The 23698-nt window shown below is 51.5% G+C and overlaps 1 pseudogene; it reads left to right on the top strand.

Annotated features, from left to right (window-relative positions):
- The first annotated feature begins 20009 nt into the window (after window positions 1-20009).
- Window positions 20010-21815, top strand: LOC136462665 (probable polygalacturonase At1g80170; annotated as a pseudogene).
- Window positions 21816-23698: the final 1883 nt, after the last annotated feature.

The following is a 23698-nucleotide window of genomic DNA, read 5'->3' as shown; positions in this document are numbered from 1 at the left end:
TTAAGGGGGGTAGAATTGTAACACCCAAAAATTTCAGTCTTTTGAAATAAGAAAATTCGATTTAATTAGGTTATTATGTGAGCATTCAAATATAGGAAATTAATAATTTTTGGGAAATTAAAATCAAATATAAGGTTAGTAACCTTTTTATGCATACATGTTGCTGTATATTTATTTTTGTGATGATTGGTCTTGATTCAAAGTTCAATGATTCAAAAACTCTTTGAAAATGAATTTGGAAATGTGATTTGGAAAAAGAAAAGGAAATACCTTTCCCTCACCACCCTTCTTTATTTTCGGCCTGCTGGCCCACTTTCTTCCCCGCGGCCCGCTCGCCCTTCCCCTCTTCCCTTCTTGGGCTGGCCCAGCTTGGCTAGGCAACCACCGCCGCTCCCCCGGCCCAGCTCGCCTGCCACTGCCCGGCCCAGCTTGGCTAGGCGGCCATTGCCGCGCGCCTCCGCACCGCTCTCTACCGCTGCTAGCCTAGGCCCGCCAGTCAGTGCCGTCTCCCTCCTCCCGCAACCACCGCGCGAGTCCAAGCCACAACCGCCGCCGCTCCTGGCGTCGTGGGCGCGTTGCCCCGCTCCCCGGCCTCATTTAAAGGGTGTCGAACCCCCCACGCGCACCCCTGCTGCCTCCTCGCTCTCTTCTTCTTGTTCGCCGGGCGCCGAGGAAGCCACAGCAACCGCCGCAGCATGCACCGGGATCCGCCGTTCGCCTCCATGTGGTCCGCCGTCTCTGAGCCACCGTCGACCCCGTTTTTCCCCGCTGAGCTTTGTCGTTCTCCCCTCTCTCTCCTAGTGCAGTTTATTTCTTGTTTCATGGCTTCTAGAGCCCATTTCACGTGCGGCCGTGTGCTCTCGCTGCTGGCCATGGCGACCCCCGCGCCGGCCACAACCTCTGGCCGCCTTATCGGTCTGGCCGAGTTCCCCTGCTCCCCCTCGTTCTCTCGGTGTCCTCGGTTCTTCGAACCGTGGCCCGTGGGCTGAGTTCCGCGCGCACCGATGACCACCTCACCACCGGCCATGGCTAAGCCGCCGCGGCTGCACTGTTCCCCGCTGGCCTCCCTTTCTCTCTCTTCCCCAGACCTAATCCGAGCTGTTCATTTCAAATCCAACGGCCCAGGGTGACCGATACCCTTTCGCCCTAGCAGTTTTGCTTAAGAGACCCTGAGTTTTTCTAAGTCCTAACCCATAGTCCAAAGCACGTTTCTAGAGTACACTTTATCGTTTTGATGACGTAAAGTATACTGTTTTAGTCCAAAATACATTTTCAGTATTTATAGAAATGCCACTAGATTTGTTTTGCTCATAAAAACTTCGTTTTAGCTTCGAATTGACCCATTCAAATTGCGTTAGCTTCGTAATTTCATAATCTATGTGTTAGTACCACTGTTAATCAAGTTTGCAACTTTTAAATTTCATGGTTAGGTTTAATTAAATAAAGTGCTATAGGAAACCACGTTTAATTCATAACTTTCGCGTTTTAGCTCCGATTTTCGTGAACTTCGCGTTGACGTGATCGTAGCGAGACGTAGATTCTTTTCATAAACATTTTATCTTGTTTTCTATACTGCTAGTGTACTGTTCTAACTATAGGATTGTTTGCTTTGCATGAATGTTCCTAGAATGTTGTGTGTTGCCGTGTTGGTCGTGTTCAGACGGTGAGGAGAACGTTGGAGATCAAGAGTTCTTCGACGACCAGCAGGACCAGCAGGAGTTTGTGAACCAAGGCAAGTATAGCATAGGCCTACCTTGTTGTCCTATTCACTTTAATCATTCACTCATGTGCATGTGTCTAAATTTGATAGCCTTAAGGACATCCTAGTTATTTGATGACATGTTCCCTTGACTCCTTTGGGTTAGTTGCATATGGGTAGATTGCTAGTGCTCTAACTGAACATGGTCTATACAATGGTTAATGGTTCGATGGAACTAAAGGTAAAACATGCTTTATAACAACTGATCCATAGGGCGAAGGAGCAGATGACTTTCGATCATGTTGCTCTCGGCCCTCCATAAGGACTTATCTATCGGCAAAAGCTGGGACTGACAGTGCAACCGTGAGAGTCATATGGCTCTGACTTTAGCTCAATAATAGGACCTTTTCTAGCTTGTTAGAGATTACCTTTATGGCGTAAAAGGGGCTTGCCACGTTGGGTATAGGGCTGCCTCTGTTCCTATGTGTATAGCCGCGATGGATTTGTGCCATAGGAAAGGGGGGTTCCTACATCTGCCTGCCGAGGAAACCTAGCGGCCCTAACTTGTTAGAGAAATCTATGAAATGGCTTCATAGTGTACCCTGCCCGCTCACCTTGGTAGTGACATGGGAGTAATTAACCCGGGCATATGGGAATCACGACTCGCGGTGAATGTGCACCACCTCTGTAGAGGGTTACAAACTGTTATAACAGCCGTGCTCACGGTCATGAGCGGCCCGGAAAACTCACAGAATAATTGGTTACTCATTGTGGTTCATTTATGATGGTATACGATGATAATATGATGTAAATGATTCTGATATCTGCTTATGTGGGATTAAATGGGTGCTTAAGCATAACTTGATTATACTTGATAATAAAATCTGGACTTACTAAAAGTGCTAACTGCAGTAAACCTATGTCATCCTTTTTGAGCTTCATAACCCCATGTTGTCTTGTTAAGTACGGGAAGTACTTACGCTTGTTTACTTTCTATATTTGGATAAAAATCCCGGATGGGTAACAGATGACAACGGGTATGAGGAGTTTCCTAAGGATTATTAGGCTTGTGGTCAACCAGTTGACCTTCCCTATGATGGAGTTCCATGAGAGAGTTATCATTTTATCTTCCGCTGTGTTGTGTAAGACTATGTGTTGTTATTAATCATGATGTAAGATACACTGTGACGACACTTTTTATAATTTGTCAACTTGTGTGTGTGACTGATCCCTGGGCACACATGAGTTTAGTGCATTCAATTTTATCCTTAAAATTGGGTGTGACAGAGAACCTAGACTTCATCGTTATGACAGAGGGAGAGTTGGCACAGGTTCCCACTGCCGTCCAGCCTCTTCACTCCGACGGCCTCGACGTGATCGATGAGGCGTTTGAGGAGTTGCGGCTACATGCACCAGAGGCCCATGCCCCAGGAGCGACTAGCTCCACGACTTCGATTACAGGAGGCTAGATCGCCAGCTCAGTGCCTTCCTAGGACCTCGACCATCTCGGGAGGACCTGCACCACCTCACCTTCTCATTCGCCAATGTCATGACGCATCTTGCCAAAGGAGAGCCGCTCTCTCTAGAATACCTCATCCAGAGTGCCCCGACAACGCTCCCATTTGGTATGCGCAACGCCGTAGAGACCGTTGGCCACCCTATGGCGCAGCGCACGCCCCCATCCCCTACGAACGATGAGTTTGTGGGGATGACCGAATCACGGAATCTTTCCACGACCTTTTTGTGGGAGAATCAAAGTTGCCCTCTGACTCTGACTCTAGCAGGGGGAGCCATCACCCCTCGCGAGAATGTTTCATGGCAGGTACCCCCAAGGGATACATCGAAAGCAACCACAAGGGAGGGGCTACCCCAATAGATGACCTCGATGACGAGGTCGAGGGGGATGCAGGGGCCCCACCATGCCTGTGGGTTGAGCAACTGAGGGCGTGGCACCAAGAGCTCGAAGAAGCATGACTCTAACTCAAGCAGGAACACGTGAAGCTCGAGCGAAAGATCAAGCGCCACGGAGACGGTGGGCGTGTGCATGTCGTGGCCCGCAATGTGAACCAGAGGATCATCGAGGATGACAAAGCCCTCCCACACTTCACCCGGGGCAAGCCTGAACATCGCTGTCGTGGCGGCCTTGCTCCGGGGGCTTCCAAAGCTCGCGACACTCGAGGATTGTAGGGCCCATCACGAGATTCATATGCTACTCAAGCGTGCGGTGTGTAGCAGGCCGAGAGCTCGCTGTCTCGATGATGCAAGCTTGACGCCAACTGGCGCACGCCCTTAGACCAACCCGACGGGGACGTGTCAGTCCACCAGGCGTAGCGAGGCGGCAGGCTATGCGCCATAGCCCCGGTGCATGAGTGTCTCGACCGCCGCCATGATGCGCGCAACACCTTGGATGCCCATAGGCATGCCTGCGGAGATGAGAGGGAGGAGGCTAGCCATGGCTACCACCCTCGTCGTGGTGAAGGCTACGATAGCGGCAAGGACCGAAGCTCGAGCCCCGACTTGCTAGGACCTTAGGCCTTTGGCCGACACATCCTCAATGCCTTCTTCCCACCACGGTACCGACCGCCGACCAACATCCTAAAATACTCTGGGGAAGCAAACCCCAGACTGTGGCTCAAGGATTATCAGCTTGCTTGCTAGGCTGGTGGAGTGGATAGTGACAATTTCATTATCCGCAACCTTTCATTGTTCCTAGCCGATTTGGCACGAACGTGGTTGGAACACCTTCCGCCCAACCGAATCCAAAGTTGGCCAGACCTAAAAGAGATCTTTAGGGGAAGCTTTCAAGGCACATATGCACATCCTGGGAACCCATGGGATCTCAAAAACTACCAATAGAAGTCTAGGGAAACTCTTTGTGGGTACATCTGGTGCTTCTCTCGGTAGTGCAATGAGCTACACGACGTCGTCGACACCGATGTCATAGGAGCTTTCCTATCTAGGACCACCTGCGAGTACTTGGTTCACAAGCTAGGATGTAAGGGCCCGCAAACCACCTAGGAGCTCCTCGACATCGCCACCAGCCATGCCTTAGGCGAGGAGGCGGTTGGGGCAATTTTTGACCACCCCAAGGGCAAGGCAAAGCGGGACGAGGATGTCAGCGAAGGCGCCTCCAACCACCCCAATAAGAAGAAGAATAAACAACAGCATGAGGGCTCGCTCGTGGCCATTGCTGACTTTAAGGGGGTTGGAAGCCCGTCGAGGGTACCCCGGAGCACTTTGAGAAGCTACTCGAAGGGCCATGCCCGAACCATGCTTTCCCCGACGAGCACCTATACAAGGACACATCCTCATGAAGTGGTTCTCATGGTGCTATGAAGCCTGAGGATGACCCCCAGCTAGGCCACCGGCTACATGCCATTCTTCATGGTCAACGGTTCCGAGGCTATCCTCCCGACAGACCTTGATTATGGAGTGCCGAGGGTTAGGGCGTACGACGAATAGGGAGCCGAGGCGTCCCTCGAGGATTCCATGGACCATCTAGATGAAGCGCATGACGTTACCCTCCTCCGCTCAGCCAAGTACCAACAAGCATTGCGACGGTACCATAGCCGTCGAGTGCGGGGTCGGGCCTTCAACATCGGGGACCTGGTGTTCTGCCTCGTCCAGAGCAATAAGAACCGCCACAAGCTCTCTCCGCCATAGGAGGGACCATACGTCATTGCGGAGGTGCTCCGGCCAGGCACTTATAAGCTCAAGACCATCGATGGCGAAGTCTTCATCAATGCCTGGAACATCAAACAGCTACGTTGCTTTTACCCTTAATCTACGCACGCATTCTCTTCTTAGTTTCGCTATCGACTCCTCGATCTTTAGTGGCACCCGATCCCAGCAACGACAAGGGGTCGGGCCTCGGTGTAACACCCTCGGTGTTACGCCTTAATCAAAATACTAAACCATGTCATGAGCATCATGTTTATGTATTATTGCATGTGGTAAATGAGAAATTAAATTTTATTGCACTAATTCTCAAATTGAGCCCTAATTTATTCCTTGTCCAAGTTGTCCTTCCAGCACGTCATCTCTCTCCACGTGAGAGCTCCATAGCCACAAAGTCAAATGATAAATTATTGTCATTCACTAATTATTAGCATACCACTTGGCAAGATTTATATCTCCATCAATCTCGCGACGCGCCACTGTCATCTCTCGTTGTTCTAATTATCCCGCCTTTACTTTGCTTGCTAATCTCCTTGCAAAATTATCAGTGCACGACGCGCTACCACTGCCATAGTGTGTCGCACACGCTACGCATTAATCTCACTCACAAGTTCGACCGGCGATCATGCCGCTCGCTCACTGCTCTGCAAACGCGGTGCACGCACCCTTTCCTCACGCAGCACTGTAGCAGCAGGAGTTTCAACATGTCAGAACGGTACCAGAGCAGATTTTCAACACGCGCAGACTGCAGCAGCGTAGATTTTCCAACCGCGGCATTGCAGCAGCGCAGAAATCACTGTTCACCCGTGGAAAATACTATTCACACGTGGAAAACACTGTAGCTCCGCAGAAACACTGTTTATCCGCAGCATCGCGTCGTTCCCGTGGCGCTTTATTACCTTTAAGCAAGCTAGTTAGCCACTAATCTTACGACGCGTCACTGTCGCGCCTTTGCTTCTCCATTTCCTGCGTCTCCTGCCTTTAAAAGGATACGCCGAGCTATTTCGCTCCGCTGCTCACTTGCTTCTCTCAAATCAAGTTTCTCTGTTCTTACCCGTGAAAGCTGTGTCTATTGATTTCTCCCGAGCTGCAATAATCAGCTGAGGTAGCTAGTCTATAATTGATCTTCTCATTCTCTAATGTTTCCTTGACTTGTAGTCTCCTCCCTCGTTAATTCCTTGACCTGCATGAATGAACCAGCACCCCACCGCCAAGCACGTTCAGCCCAAAGCCCACTCCAGTCCTGACGTGCTCGTAAGTCCAAGACCACTCAAAGTTCATCCTTGAATTAATTCTCTCATGACCAAAGACCACACCACCGCACACGGCACGGAGCTAGAGGACAACCCTGCCAACTCGTTTCGTGCTTCCAGACTACCTAGCTTGTCATGACCACCCACAAACAGTGCTATATATGGTTCTGCTCCGCTCCACGTAGGGCAAGCAATTGCTAAGCTCCCTGGTGTCTCTCATCTTGCATTGCCTCCGCACATCGATCACCGTAGGAGGCACTTCATTCAATTCCGAGGTAGTTAGCCTACAAGAATTCCTTCATTCTTCTTATTTTCTTGACCTGTGGTCTCATCTAGTAATTCTAGACCCACAGTCATGTGCAAGTCAACAAGTTCAATTGCCTGATTATCCTTCTCCAATAATATCATTTTCTTCATCTCTAGAGCTCATTTGAATTTATTTATTGATTGTGAAATAAATTTTGTTAGATTCCTAAATTCATGATCTATCTGTTAGTGTAATTAGTTCGTATAGTTCAGTGATACCTTTAGGGTTACTTTATTATTTTGAAATGCTTATTATGGTTATTTAGAAAATAAATTTTTATGATGCAAGGTAGCTAGTGCACCTTGTTTTATTATATATATAGTAAATTGATATTAACAATAAGGATGCCTTTAGTTGCTAAGATAATACATGAAATGTTTCATACCTATTTAGTGGGAATAATAGGTAACTTTGCGTATTAGTCATTAGAGTTAGCTTAGTAGCTTGGTAGATGTATTCTTATTTTAAGAGTTGCGGTTGCCTATATATTAATTATTGCATCATCATCCCTGCATGCATATAGAGGACGAGCCACTGGAGATCGTGACCTTCGGCGAGCAGGAGTACGACGAAGTCGTCGAAGAGTACGAGGAGATCCTCTTGCAGGAGGATGTTCCGGAGCCGCCCGTCACTGACTTTGCTGACACCGCGCCTACCCAAGGCAAGCCCCGGTGCATAACCCCTATTTTTAAATGATCACTGAATATATTTATATGATATGCATTTACGTTATAGGTATTTTATGGAAGCTACATGCATAAATATATCCACCATGAGTCCTACTAGTACAGGTCGAGTAGATGCTATGCTCAGGATGTCGGTAGCGTGAGTAACCTATCGTTACTCGCAAATAGGTGATTAAACTATGATATCATGATGAAATAATGGAAAGGAAAATGGTGACCGGACAGGGATGTGGATTTGGTACTGGTGGGTGTGAGGGGTTGTGTCCTGCGGCCAACAGGGCATAGCCCGGTTACACTTTTTCCCTGTCTGTGTTGACTAAGGACCGGTCGTTGCATATGACTCTAGGCAAGTCACAGATTATTGTCCCGAGCACATACTTGGGTATGGGCGTAGGGAAGGCTTGCCGCTCTCTTGTTATGGATCTGGCTCTTTTCGGACCGACTGATGGGAAGAGGAGGTGGTGGAGGTCCTTGCACCGCACTGAGTCCGGGACTCAGAGGCGGGGGCTTGGAGTCCAAGTTTGGACGGGGACCTGGACACCCAGGACAGGAGAGTGGTGGGTTAGTCCTACTTGTGCCTGGGGTACAAACGGGGCGTGTGTCTTCGGGGCACCTAGCTGGGCACATTGATTCGCAAATCGCCGGGTTATCCGGTACGGCTTGTCTACGGTTTAGCACCGTAGTAAGAACTGGAAGTGGAAAAAGAGAAGGAACAATATCGATTGCTCAACTCTTGCTTGAAAGTAGAACATGTGCTTATATAGATTGACTAGATGAAAACTTAATACGGCTGATGATAATAATGTATCAATAAGGACTCACTATTAGTATTGCTTTTTGCTAAAAGAGAACCAGCAAACCATAAAGCCTAGCATATTCCTTGGAGTCGGAAAAGTATTCCCACTATCAGATAAGTCTTGCGAGTACATTGTGTACTCAGGGTTTATTTACCCCTGTTGCAGGTGACGCTTGAGGAGTTCCTTGTGTGGAGGATCCATCTGGTGGGCTCAGACAGAATCCTCGTTATCTTATCGCTAGATGTTATCTTTTAATATTCTGCTGTTTATCATTCCGCACTCTGTATTTGGTATTATAATAATGTACTTTTCAAGAAACTCTAATGTATGAGATAGACTTGTGTTGTAACTCGTTTTCATTATTGGATCCTTGGGAAAAATGTGGATCTTTCGGGTTCTCCCTTGGGGTGTGCCCGACGGACACCGCTCGCTGTAGTTACTTTTGGGGTGCTTAGTGTCTGATGGAAGACGAGCGCCTTCGTAAGTACGCTATTTCGGGTGGTTCTGCCACAGTTGGTACCAGAGCCAATAATGGTCACGAGTTCCTCACTCTTTTACAAAACTAAAAGTGGACCAACAAAAGTTTTGCGAAAAGTAGGATGCGATTAAGTTAAGTATAAGCCCTAGCTATATGGTATATCTAGGATAGCGGCACTGGTTTTATCTAATCAATTTCTACAGGTACACTAACTTACATGACGTAAGAAATTGCTTAGTATACGGAAAGTGAGTGTGCGATGTGCCGAAAATTTTACGAACGCCGCTATATTCCGGCTTGAGTGAACGTATAGGTCGAAGCATGCATCATATAATAGCATCTTACTTGAACTAGGAATCCCCCTTCACGTATAATGAAAGTAGTAAATTGGTAGGACTAACTTAATGAATGCCTTAAAAATGTGCTGCCATTTCTTTAATCCCTGGATCCTGATCGGGAAGGTGTCCTAATGGATGGTTCGTCTCTCTTATAGATGAATCTGAGGTCCAGACGTGGGAGCACCAGTTCGGGAGCGGCCAATGAGGGCCATGGTGACAGTGCTCGGGCCTTTGAGCATGGCAACGAGGGAGCTCGGGAGGTTCCACCCTTGGTTCCTCAACCTTTTCCACCACCGCCTCCGCCGCTGTCCGCCGCGGAGGTCATGGTGGAGTTGTTGGCTGCTCGCTAGGAGTCAGCCGCTGCTCGTCAGGAGACAGCTCGTGCCATGGAGATTATGGCACAGGCCGTCGCGGGTCTCGCCCGTGGAGGCCTCAGAGGCAACGGTGGGAATGGGGGTAGTGCTCGTCGTCCTGAGGGACAGTCCTCTTACCAGGACTTCCTCAAGACCCACCCACCCATGTTCACACTGTCGGACAATCCGTTGGAGGTAGAGCACTAGCTTCGCACGCTGGAGCAGAAGTTTCGGCTGCTCAGAGTGGCCGACGAGCAGAAGATGCACTTTGCGTCCCAGCAGCTTTTGGGGTCCACAGGTGCCTGGTGGGAGACTTTCCAGGCCGCGGAGCTGCCAGATCACCCGGCGACGTGGCAGGAGTTCTCCACCGCCTTCCGCGAGTTCTTCATACCTGCTGGTGTTATCCACCAAAAGGTGACCGAGTTCATGGAGCTGCGTTAGGGGAGCAGGACAGTAATGGAGTATGTGACCCAGTTTAACCACTTGGCTCAGTATGCTGGTAGTCAGGTGGACATGGATGACAAGAAGAGGGATCGCTTCTTTCGCGGTCTCACCCCTGCTCTTCAGGAGAAACTGTACCTGGGGAACTATCAGACCTTTGGGGCTCTGATGAACACCGCCATTGCTCTTGAGGGTTTCCAGCGGGCATCCCAGGCGGATTGGAAGCGGAAGCGGGTGGCAGCTGGATCCTCCAGCCATCCCCATACTCAGAAGGTGCAGATTGTTAGGTGGGGGCCCTATCAACCATCCAGCGGGCCTCCGTACCGGTCACCCCAGCAGACATCATAGACTTCTGCTACTCAGTACAAGGCACCTCAGCAGCAGGTGCAGCCCTAGCAGACTCAGGGACAGCAGGTCCTACCTCGTTAGGGATTCGAGAACAAGCCTGGTGCTTGTTTCAAGTGTGGCAAGGATGGCCACTATGCCAAGGAGTGTCCTCACCAGCATGATCAGAGTTTTTTGCCCACACCCCGAGCGTTTTAGCCTTAACTACGAAAAGAGTTGGAATGCATTAAAAGAGTATATCTATCTGGTAGACATTCTCTATGCCTGACCCTTTCTCATATTAAGATCTAGAAGCAAGGGTTGTGGAAACAAACGCTGAGTAAAACTAGTCAGACCATAAGAAACCTATGGCCCAGCGGCTACGACATTTTTGCTCACCAGCGTGATTAGAGTTTTTTGCCCGCACCCCAAGCTTTTTATCCTTAACTATGGAAAAAATTGGAACACATTAAAGAGTATATCTACCCGGCAAACATTCTCTGTGCCCGACCCTCTCTCACGTTAAGATCTAGAAGCAAGGGTTGCAGAAACAAACGCTGAGTAAAACTGGTTAGACTGCAAGAAACCTATGCCCCAACGGCTACGATATTTTTGCTCACCAGCATGATTAGAGTTTTTTTATCCACACCCTGAGCTTTACAGCCTTGACGACGGAAAGGGTCAGAACGCATTAACCTTTTTATATAAAAATAGGAGAAGTGCTAAAAATTTGTTTGGCCATAGCGAAATTTAAGAGCTTGTCCACTTATTACAAATTCACCGCCTGGCTTATCTACCTAACTAATTTCTTGGGGGATGATCTCATCCTCTACTCGGTAGGTAAGTCCTATGCCAGAAGGGCCACCTCCTTCTTGATGTCATCTAGCTCGGCATCGATGTAGACAGGCACGAGAACCATCACAGGTAAGGAGGGATACGGAGCTAAAAACGCTCCTATGGCCCATTCAAGCCTAGGAGTTTGAAGGCTAGCCCTTCGACGGGTTCACAGCCGCTCCATGGCACCCTTAGAGTGAGGGGTGGAAAGGGATGGGCCCATTAGCAGCCAGTACCTAGGCGCATGAGCACCGTGGGCATCCTGGCCCACGTTCGAGTCTTGGTCGGTTCCCAGTCCATGGTTTTTCCTCAAAGAAAGGCAGCGAGCCCTCGGGATCAGTCGAACAGACCCAAGAACTATATGAATTGGCCACTGAGAATCTGGAGTCGGTCACCAGCTGACCCATGCCGGACCCCCATGAATAGGAAGCTAGGGCCCCACTCGGACTAGCCCATTAACAGCTCACCGAGCACCATGTTTCGCCCATTGAAGAAAAACGTGGCATGGCTCAGCTCCTCTGTTTTATCAAAAAACGCTTGAGGGATGACAATCACAAAGATGAGCTAACCCCTCGACTGGACCCCTGCAATGCGCGGGGGCTTGAGGGAAGTTCGACTCACAAGGAGAACGAATGCATGGTCACAGGATGATGGCTCGGATCCTAGGGAGGGGTACATACAAAAACTAAGAATAACGTTTCTGAAACAAAAAAAAATGCTTTCTCTTACCAGTTTTGCTATCGTCTCCTCGATTTTTAGTGAAACCTGACCCCGACAATGGAAAGGGGTCAGGCCTCACTCGAGGGCTGATAAGGGTATATATATATCCATTCTAAAACAATCACCGTGCCTAACCTTTTCTCACGTTAAAACCTAGAGGCAAGGTTTACGAAAACGAACGCTGAGTAAAACTGGTCGGATTGTAAGAAACCTAAGCGCCAGCGTGATTAGAGTTTTTTGCCCACACCTCGATCTCTATAGTCGTAACAACAGGAAGGGTCAGAACGCATTAACCCTTTTTACACATAAAAAGGGAGAAAGAACAAATTTGTTCAACCAAAACAAAAGAATAAGCTTGTTTAAACGAAACAAAAGGGATTTAAATTGTTCGCTTATTACAAATGCTCTGCCTGACCTATCTGACTAAACTAACTCCTCGGGGGGGGTGATTTCATCTTCTTTTTTGATAGAAAGGTCATGCACCAGGGGGATCACCTCCTTCTTGATGTCGTCTAGCTCAGTGTCGGTATAGACGGGCGTGAAGCCTTGGCTCATCATCGCTAGATTGATGTTCTCGTAATGAGAACGGGCGATCGTGAACGATCGATGAATGCCAAAGCAAAGCATGCCCCTTGCCATATCACATGCCCGGTCCATGATCTGGGTGGCATGAACCATGAGCGAGCTTGTCTCCTCCTCCGGGGCCAGCTCGAGCTCGTCGCAAACCAGCTGGACGACAACGTGCAGGTTGTCGTGTTTGTCGCTCTCCTTCTAGAGGGTGTCCTTCACCTCGCTGAGCTCCTTCTCTAGGCCACGACTCTTCACCACCTCTGCCTCGAGCTTGTCATCGAGACCTACCCAAGTCACATACCGACCATGTCAAAAGTCTTACCACGGATTCTAGGGAGAAAGACAACAAGGGAAACTAGAGCCTTACCATTCACATCCACCCGAAGCCTGCACACCTCATCACGCTGCTGGGTCACCTCAGCCTCCAGGCGCCCGACCTCTTCTTGGCGCTGACCGACCTCTCTGGCAAGCCCGAAGGACACATCCTCGGCTACAACCTTTAGGTCCCTCTCCCCTGAAGCTCATCCTCGAGGTGGTCAATCCGCTGCTGAGCATCGACGTGCTCCTGGAGAGCTAGGTCAATCCCCGTGCGAAGCTCCTGTATGGTCCAGAGCAAATCGTCCCGCTCCTTCCGAAGCCGCTCGGCCTCCACGGTGTCCGTGCGCACCCTCTCGATCAGGGCCATGAGCTTCTCCTTGGCCTCATGGGCATCATCACGAGCATCCTTCTCCCTAACTCAGAGGTTGGCCACCTCCCTGGCGGCAGGGGCAAGCTTAGTCACCTCTTGATGGGCGACAGTGAGCTATGTGGCCAACCCCTCACTCCACTGTGTCTCCTCGGCAAGGAATTGTGGGCCATAAGGATCTGCAAAGAAGACAAGACTTAGAGGCACAGAAAGAGAACATGAGGGTCAGAAGCACGGTCATATCATACTTGGCCAATCGGGCCGACAATATCGCACATCAAGCTCAGCATGGTGGTTAGGGCACGAACCACATCCCCAACCTTCATGTGGACGCTCCCCCATTCCCTCTCCTCTGCTATGTCATCGAGGGTAGCCATCCAGACCAGAGACCGGGACGTCCGTGCACCGACCTCAAGCGGCGCTGACCTCTCTTGCGGTGGTAGCTCCTCCAGAGCGGCTCCTCTAGCGATAGAGGGGGCGGGTGATGCAGACATGGAGGACTACCCTATCGCCACATCCGCAAAGGATGCCTCAGGTGCGCCCCTTCCGTTTGCCCCACCACGGACACGACCACCTGCATGGACGATGGCTCCGGTCGTGCTGCCTCTGCCTGCGACGTTGAGGATATGACCGGCCATGCCACGCCCACCACGGGCGTCCCAGATGCGCCCTCCTCCGCCTGCTCTCCCATGAACATAGCCATTGGATGCGCCTCCCCGGTCGACGCCGTGGCCACCCTAATGCCACTCACGCTCACCACCAGCGTGGCGCTAGCCGGCTCCTGGCACGTTTATCGGAGGAGGATATTTTTTAGAGTGAGCTGCAGGAGAGTCCCATGTCCTCTGACGCTGTAAGGGACATGGTGGTCAGTTCACGGCAAAAATTCATTAAGACCAAAGGATGAAAAAACTCTTGACTCACCCTGACGTCATCATGCGAGGACGTTTTGGGGCCGGTTTGCTTGACCCCGGCTGCTCCTCATCGACATGTTGCTGCTTCGAGCCCTCCCTCGACTCAGAGGGCTCGGACGAATCAGAATGGTCGCCTCCCGCTGACTCCGGAGGCGCCGCCAAGGGCTCAGATGGAGCAGGGCGACCTATTTCCGTCGGCTTCGGGGCCACCATAGACGGCCCCAGACGGAGCAGGATGGTCTAATTCGGCCAGCTCCAGGGCCACCGTCGAAGGCCCAGACAAGGCGAGGCGGCCTGATTCTGTCGGTTCCGAGGCCGATGTCGAAGGTCCAGATAGGGCGGGGTGGTTTGATTCTGCCGGCTCTAGGGGCATGTCCTCCCCCTCCAGCCCCATGGCATGCTGCAGGAAAGGCCCCACCTACGGTGAAGGTGGGTCCTCATCCCTAGTGGCCAGATCATCCCATGGGATGGGTGGCCTAAAGCCGCCATCCTCCTTCTCCTCCTCCTCTTCTTCTTCCTATTCTTCTCCCGATAAACCTTGACACCACTTCCCTCGTTGCAGCTTCGCTCACTGCTTCGACCGCTGTTTCTTCTCCTCGTCGTCCTTCTTCTTATTCCTTTGTTCATCCATGGCATGGTTCACCACCCTCACGGCCACGTGCTCTAGCAGCGGTGAGATAGAGTCCCAAAAGACTAACCCCATCGGCAGCTTGATGAAGCCCGAGTCTGACCGCATCACGGGATGCACCAGGATCGGGAACATAGCATCGGCCTCCCCCATGGTCATCTTGATGCGCTGTGTGACCTCGCTATCATGGAGCAGCCCCTGAGCGAGCATCGTCCCAATGAGCTGCGCACCAGGTGTCATCCCATATAGTGGGAGGACGCGCGCCATCAATGGCGCCACCCTCCTCACGTGATACCCCCCGATGATGCTGGCCCCCTAGAGGACGTGGGTCTTTAGGAACATGATGGCATTGAGGAGGTCCCACATCCTCTTCTTCTTGACGGGTGGCCCCCCACGGCCATGACGGCGGTACCTCTTTGACCAGGCGACCGAAGAAGACCGGCAAGGGAGCAACAGGGTCACTCTTCAGGTAGAATCAATGCGAGTGCCACCCCTTGTTGGATCTAGAGAACTGGCAAGGCATGTACTTGGCCGCCCGCTACCCCCGGAGGTGGATGCTCACGCATCCCATCGGCACCGGGGTCTCCCGACCTCTCTCCTTCTTCTTGATCAAGGAGATGGCAAAGAAATATCTCCACAACTCAAAGTGGGGCTCGATCCCCAGGTACCCCTTGCACATCACGATGAAGGCCATGATGTGCTGGATCCCATTAGGGTTCAAGTGCTACAGCTCGATCTGATAGTGGTGCAGCAGACCTCAGAAGAACGGGTGGGGAGGAACCATGAGTCCGCGCTCGTGGAAGGGCGCGAAGGAGACAACGTAGGGTTGGGCGGCACCGGCGCATCGTCACGGCCGGGCACAAGCCACTCCACCGCATCGGTCCTCCCACGGAGAAGACCACACTTGACGAGGCCCTCCATGCACGCATGGGTAACATCAGTGTGGTACCATGAATCCATGGAGGATGGAGGCAGCTGTGTAGAGGCAAAGGCGGCGGTGGAGAAGCGAAAGCTACAGATCTAGGGCTCCGGCGGTGGATTAGCAAGCACGGCAGATCCGAATCGCGGCGATGGAGAAATGGAGAAGATAAGGCTGTGGTTTTGGTGTGCAGAAACAGGAAGGGGGGCCACTATTTATAGGATGGAGCAGGGCGAGAAGGCAAACCATTCGCCTAGGTTCACGCACCCGCTGCGCCGCGTCACGTCACCTCCCTCCAAAGATCATGCGCATGCTATCTCTGGCTGTGCCCTCGAAGGACACGCCGGATGACGGTTCGCCCGGTCAATGGGCCAAGAACCATCGCAGGTAAGGAGGGATACAGAGCTAAAAACGCTCCTACGGCCTATTCAGGACCAGGAGTTCGAAGGCTGGCCTGTCGATAGGTTCATAGCTGCTCCAAGGCACCCTTAGAGCGTGGGGTGTAAAGGGATGGGCCCACTAGCAGCCAGTACCCAGGCGCACGAGCGTCGTGGGCATCTCAGCCCATGTTTGAGTCTTGGTCGGTTCCCAGTCCATGGTTTTTCCTCAAAGAAAGGCAACGAGCCCTAGGGACCAGCCGAACGGACCCAAGAACTATATAGATTGGCTGCCAAGAGTCTGGAGTCGGTCACCAGCTGACCCATGCTGGACCCTCACAAATGGGAAGCCGGGGCCCCACTCAAACTAGCCCGTTAATAGCTCACCGAGCACCATATTTCGTTAGTCGAGGAAAAATGTGGCACGGCTCAGCCCCTCCGTTTTATCAAAAAAATGCTTGAGGGATGACAATTACAAAGATGAGCCGACCCTCGGCCGGACCCCTGCTATGTGTGGGGGCTCGAGGGAAGTTGGACTCGCAAGGAGACTGAATGCGCGATCGCAGTACGACGGCAGACCGATCAGATCCTAGGGGACCGAAATCAAGAAAAATCTTTCCAATCTCCCGAATCCTACGGTAACATGCCCCCAAGAAGACCGATCGCGACAAAAGGGAATCGCTGTCCTACCAGGACACACCGCGGGCTACAAAAAGAAGGCCAAGGCCCTTAGAGTCCTCCTGTCCATAAAAGCCTCCAAAGGAGTATTCTACTCCTCTGCAGGCTCGGGGGCTACTGTCGGGTATCGATATTAGGGATACCCAAAGCAAGGAAGTTAGCGCCCACGCTGACTTTCCTGGATGGATCGAGATGTATTAAAAGGTCTCGCCCGACCCTAAGGCCATGGGCTTCGTCTCGCCCGACCTCGAGGCCGTAGGCTCTGTCTCACCCGACCCCTTGGATGCGAGCTCCGTCTTGCCTGACCTCAAGGATGTGGGTTTTGTCTCACCCAAATCTGCGGGCTCTGTCTCGCCCGACCTCGAGGCCATGGGCTCCGTCTTGCCCGACCTCGAGGCCGCAGGCTTCGTCTAGCTCGACCCCTTGGGTGAGGGCTTCGTCTCGCCCGACCCCAGGGACGCGGGTTTCATCTCGCCCAAGGCCACGAGCTCCATCTTGCCCGACCTCGAGGCCGCGGGCTCCATCTCGCCCGACCCTAAGGACGCGGTTTCCATTTTGCCTAAGGTCGTGGGCTCCGTCTCGCTCGACCTCGAGGATGCGGGTTCCGTCTTGTCCAAGGTCACAGGCTTCGTCTCGCCCGACCTCGAGGACGTGGGTTCTGTCTTATCCGACGGGGACCCATACCACCACCAACCACTCTAGGTCCAAGCGTATGACCCTGGGTCAAAACTCTAACGCCAAGGAAGAGGTTGGCACGCCTTGATGTAACTGTGGCCATGACAGGCCATACCTGGGGATTCACATCAAGAACAGTGTCGGACGTGCCGGTGCTGTTCTGCCTAATCCTCGTACGGACGTTGATAGGCGCGTCAGTTCACCACGATGTCCGTCTGGACGGAGTGGAACGCCATGACTGGTAGATGACGCCTACGTATGGTGCTTGTGACGAACAGGGCCGCGACATTGAGCCATCCCTGTTGACATCTACAGGATCAGCGGCACCCGCATGAAGGAGAAGAAGGACCCGACAACCCTAGAAGCCTTCTTCTCTCTCTCCTTTTTCTCCTTTTCCTCCGCTGTAACCCGCGCTTTCCTTTCGCCTATAAAAGGGGAAGCAGGGCGCCCCATGAAAGGGGAGGTCTGAACACAAGAGCACGACACAAGCACACGGCTGAGCGGCAAGCGAGCTCTCAGCACCCGTTCACTCCTTCCACCAGAGACTTGGAATCCTCTCCCTCTCTCACCTGTTTGTAACCCTTACTGTAAACCAAGTGCCGCTAACACGAGCAGCAGCGAACTGGACGTATGGACATTTCACTCGAACCAGTATAAACCCTTATGTCCTCCGAGCACACCATCCGAGCCAGACGCGCAAATGCAAATTTACTCGCCGGTGGTCCGAAAACACCAACACCCATGATCTCAGACAAATATAAGCCCAATTTTTTTAAAAAATACAAATTTTTTTCTATGGATTCCAGATAATAGAGAAATATATGTCAAATTGTTCACAAATGTTATTAAATTGTTCACAAATTTACAAATGGAAGAAGAGAGTGTACACAAGAACACAACAGAGAGCACATCTCGTCTTCGAGCAGCAGAATAATGGAGAACAGAGGACGGCGGCGTCCGTGCCGGGGACAACGACGCCCACTCCAGGGACGCCCGTCGGGGACGCCCCACCGAGGACGCCTGCCCCGGCCGCGTCCGCGCCGGGGTAGCGGCGGTGGCTTGCCCGCCGGGGACATCCGCGCTCGTGCCCGCGCCGGGGCGACGGCGTCAGCTTGGGGGCGGCGGTGGAGGAGCGGCGAAGGAGCACGCGCTCGCCCGAGCAGAGGTGTGGCTTGGGGGCGGTAGCAGAGGAGCGGCGAAGGAGCACGTGCCCGCCCGAGTAGATGCCTGACATGTGTACTGGGATGAATAGCGTCCCAGTACAGTACTACAGTTAATACACAAGAGAACCCACGAGGATACTGCTGTTTCAGATTTGTTAGTAGTATATAAGACATTTTTTTGACACCGCCAAATTTAGGCGGATTCCTCTGCCATGCACATGCCTTTAAGTCTGTTTTGTATGTAGTGCGTATGCAGAGCATGCTCTGAAGTCTGAACAGCACGACTAAGTTGACGTTTGTTCCTGCTTCGGTGTTAGCCTTATCTAACTACTAGTCTACTACTACTATTAGCATTGCCTTGCAAGAAATAATTATGTATGTACCTGCAAATACGTCTCGGCCGGCATAAACGGACACCACAAAATGATGGGAAATGCCAAGGCAAAGGAGAGGAAAAGAAAGGGGCTAGATAGCTAGCCCCCCTGCAGCTGCAGCTTCCTTTCGTTTGGTTTTTCTTTTTTCAGGGGATGAGTAAAGCATCAGCCACACCGCCCTCTGTCGCACGCTCATTTTTTATCATTCACTTGCACTTCAAGTCCTCCCCTTCTTCCTCCCCTCTTTCTCTGCATCACAGCGCGTGTGTGCGGATACACAATTGTTGCATTTTGCATCACGCTATTCACGCGTGCGTACGCTAGGTCGGTGCGGTGACACTCCACAGTAATACGCTATTCATGAGGCCTGCATCGCAGGACACGCACAAAAGCGCTCCATTTCCTTCCTTGAGGTGTAGTATTGCAATGTGAAATCATGTGGCCTGGACAGGTGCATAGGAGTATGTCTGCTGTACGGCTGTGCTAGCAAGTGTGTGTTAGTGTGTATGCGTCCTCGGTGTGCATGTCGTCTCACCTGTAACTGAAAGCTGAGCCGTCCAAGGTTGAACCAACACGCAACTCTCTTCTTCTGTACCAAGTAACAAAAGCCCACACCTGATGGATATTATCTGATAAAAAAAGGTTACTTGATCTGTCTGAATAACGATGTTGTATGTTGAGTCAAGTAATTAAGAAGGTTTCACGCTAGCTAGATCAGTTGCTTTCAGGGAGAGCATCATGTCAGCGGTGACAGTGGCATGAAAAGAGTAGGAATGAACTTCTGCCTGAACGATATTACAAACAAATCTCCAGTTATACATACACACACTGACCAGTGGCATGCATATATAAATGAAAGGAAATGAGACGTGAGATATATCTATCTATCACCAGTTCCACCAGTCGCTTTGCTTGGAAATTAGACGACATAGGATTACACATGCTCTTTCCGTTCCAAATTGTAAGTATGCTCTTCTAGTCTAGATACATAGCTTCTACTACGTATCTATACGCATAATGTATATCGAGGTAGGAGTACGTAGTACCCAAAATGTCTCTGGCCGTGACAGCGGCATGAGGAATATAGGAGGATCCAGACGTTGCGATACCAGGACGCCACACTTTCCATGTGATGATGACGATGACGATGGGGTTGGTAGCCAAGAACAAGAACGGAAGGAGATCTGATGGCGACGCCTTGCAGCCCTGCAGCAGCAGGAGTGCAGATGCTCCCTCGGCGGTTGTTTAGCTTCGTCATCCACCCACCACCACAGGCCACAACTCTAGCACTCACACATCCATCCTACTCATACGTCGCCGCCATGTCAGCGTGCAGATCTCGCCGAGAGCTTCCGTACCTTACGTGCGTCAAGAAACGGGATGCGATCCGCCGCACGCCCGAGCTCGAATCGATAAGATCGTCACCTGCATTTATCTGCGCTTCGTTTTAGTTTTTTTTTTCTGAACAATGTTTTTCGTCCATGAACGGGTTCACTGAATGTGGTTGGTTCATGCCGGCGCCGATGACGCCGGGCCGCCGGCAACGGCGGCGACTGCATCATTGGTTGCCATCACTCATCAGGCGTTCGCAAGCGCGTGGAAGAAGGCGTGCTCGCTGGACAACGCGGTGTTCAGTTCAAGGAGGCAGTCGCAGTCGTAGGCGTAGAATGCATTGTGATGTGGTGATGGACTCCGATCCGTGTGATTGATGGTGCAGATCCAGGGCACGATCGTGGCGCCCGAGGAGCTGTCGGAGTGGGACCCGCGGAGCCCCCGGCTGTGGCTGCTCTTCTCGGGCCTCGCCGGCGGCGTCATCGACGGCTCCGGCTCCAAGTGGTGGGCCAACTCCTGCAAGATCAACAAGTCCAACGTACGTCGGTGCAGTTGCCTCACTACTGTTACATTGTTCCTTCGTTTCGTTCTTGTTGCTTAAGCATGTCACTGACGCTGTGACGCACTGCCTGGCTGCACGCTGTTCTCGCCGCCGGCGACGACCTCGCTTGCTGCAGCCGTGCAGGGGTGCCCCGACCGCCGTGACGATCGACTCGTGCCGGGGCGTGCGCGTGCGGGGCCTCCGCGTGCAGAACGCGCAGCAGATGCACGTGACGGTGTCCCGGTCCCGCGGCGTGCGCGTGGCCGGGCTGCGCATCGACGCCCCCGAGGACAGCCCCAACACGGACGGCATCCACGTGGCCGAGTCCACGGCGGTGACCATCCAGAGCTGCCGCATCGGCACCGGCGACGACTGCATCTCCATCAGCGGTGGCGGACGTGGCGCTGGACAGCGCGCGGATTAGCCGCGCGTAGAACGGGGTGCGGATCAAGACGTGGCAGGGCGGCGCCGGCTACGTCCGCGGCGTGCGCTTCGCCAACGTCGCCATGGACGGCGTCGACCACCCCATCATCATCGACCAGTTCTACTGCGACGTGGCCCCGGGTGCCAACCAGACCTCCGCCGTGGCGGTCTCCGACGTGTCGTACCGCAACATCAGCGGCGCGCCGAGGCCATCAGGTTCGCCTGCAGCGACGCGGTGCCCTGCACCGGCATCGTGCTCAGCGACATCAACCTGCGCCGGGATGATGATGATGGTGAGGTGCAGACCGTGTGCAACTGCGCCGTCGGGTTCGACTACGGCCGCGTCCGACCCGCCGCTGACTGCCTCCGCAGCAGCACATGCGGCGGCGCGCCTGATGACCACCACCCCGACGAGGAGGAGGAGGACGAGAAGGGGACGGACGAGGCCGTCGTCCTGCACACAGAGCTTTGACTCGGAGCAAGCAGCTGCAAGTTGACTGCAACCAATGGCCGTCGCTCTCATCCATCCGACCTTCACTGCTAACTAGTAGTAAATGCTAATTAACCGGCAAATAACCATACCATAATTTCCTTTGTTTCACCGCTTGCTGTACAATTTTTTTACACCGGGCCGTCGGTCGGATCCTTTTTTTTCGGGCTTCCGCCAGCGGGAGAATTGGCGCTGGCAGCCCACGCAGCGAACCATTTTGAGGTCCGGCACAATCCATCTCGCTCAGCCCCATTGTATCATTCCGGTCCGCTGTCCGGACAACATGCCCACAACGGCGAAGACAGGTTGGATGGGCCGGGCCCCTGATAACTTAATTGTTTTTTTATATTAATTATTATGCCCTTTATAACAATATAATCTAGCTAATCTATGGTGTGCTCTCAAAAGATGCTAATCTATCGTGTGATTAAAAAGTAAACGTCTCCTGTATCGAAATTTCTCCAATCTAATACTAAGTCCTGGCTTGACCACTGACCACAAAGCGAATAAAGCACTGGATGAAATGAAGCAATGTCGTATGAGATTAGAGTGTCCATGTGGGCGGAGCCAGAACGGTTAGTGATCAATTGGACAATTGACAAATATGATATGTCCCACTGTGACTGTTAGCGATGACCAAGCTATGCATATTGGTTTCAAGTCAATTCTTTTTTTTCCTTCCTAAATCCAATAATCCTAAACAAAATGTGCCTATTGGTTTCAAGTCAATTCTTTTTTTTCCTTCCTAAATCCAATAATCCTAAACAAAATGTGCCAGTGCCTCATCTGCCGTTGAATTGTATAGCTAACCCTTTTTTTTATTCGCTCCAAGCATACAGCCTGATCGGCGGGGCTTATTGCCTCGTAAATGATCGTAAATTTCCAATCGGAACAGTATTTTTCTCTCACATCAAATCAGCCAGCAGTACTTCTTCACGATCCAGCAACGATCCAGCCTAGCCAAACGAACAGGCTGATAGGCCGTCACACTAATACTAGCTAGTACTCCATCCGTATCGACAGCATACTTTGCAAGCTTAGATGTATGGGGGTCTTGGTATCTTGAACTTGGAAGTTCAGAACTCGTGTCACCTTAAATGGCTATTCAAACTAGTAAATGAGGAAGGTCTTTGGCATGAAGTGCTGAAAAAGAAGTATTTGAAGGGCAAATGTTTATCTCAAGTGACAAAGAAGCCGGGAAACTCCCATTTTTGGGCAGGACTTATGGATGTAAAGGACTGTTAAAGCAGAGTACGTTCAAAGTTAACAGTGGCAGCGAAACTAGTTTTTGGGAAGGTTTGTGGATTGACAGGAGCCTTCAAAGGCAAGATTCCTGACACTTTATAGAATAGTGAGAAGGAAAGGCCATTTGGTAGCTAGAGTGCTAACCTCGACACCTTTGATGTTTGACCTGTTCTGACAAGAATGGTAGTTGTTTTGATTTGGTGTTTTGTGTGCCCCGCTTGGCGGAAAGCAACCTTTTAACCTAAATTTGTAACGATCGGTTACACCCATTCATTCGTGAGTGTGGGAGACCGGAATGCTTATTTCTTAATTAGAAAAAAAATCGACACTTGCCCGTTGCCAACAAAGCGAAGAATTCATTGGCGATGAAACGAAGCAATGCAGTATGATTGATTGTCCATGTGGGCGGATCCAGATCAGTTGGCGATCAGTTGCCAAATATGATATGGTCCACGTGAGCGACGACCAAGCTATGCAGATTAGTTGCAAAGTCAATTCTATGTTTTCATCAAAACAAAATGTGCCAGTGTGCCTCGTCTGCCGTTGAATTGTACGTATATATAGTTAACCCTTTTTTTTATTCGCAACAAGCAGGGCGTCAGACTATATACATTAGCTAATATTCCATCATTTCGTTACACCTCGCCCGGGCGGCGACCATCATTTGGTTACGTCTCTGTGAATTAAGCTGCAGGGGAGGGGGTCCGTCTCGTCGTTCCGGCCGGAGCCAGGCAACACAGTCCCCAGCAAGGGGAGAGGAGCTAAGCAAACTGGTAACA

This window comes from Miscanthus floridulus, chromosome 7 (assembly GCF_019320115.1).
Source record: "Miscanthus floridulus cultivar M001 chromosome 7, ASM1932011v1, whole genome shotgun sequence".
Classification (NCBI taxonomy): Eukaryota; Viridiplantae; Streptophyta; class Magnoliopsida; order Poales; family Poaceae; genus Miscanthus; species Miscanthus floridulus.
The sequence above is the reverse complement of the archived record's forward strand: the minus strand, read 5'-3'. Positions and strand labels throughout refer to the sequence as shown.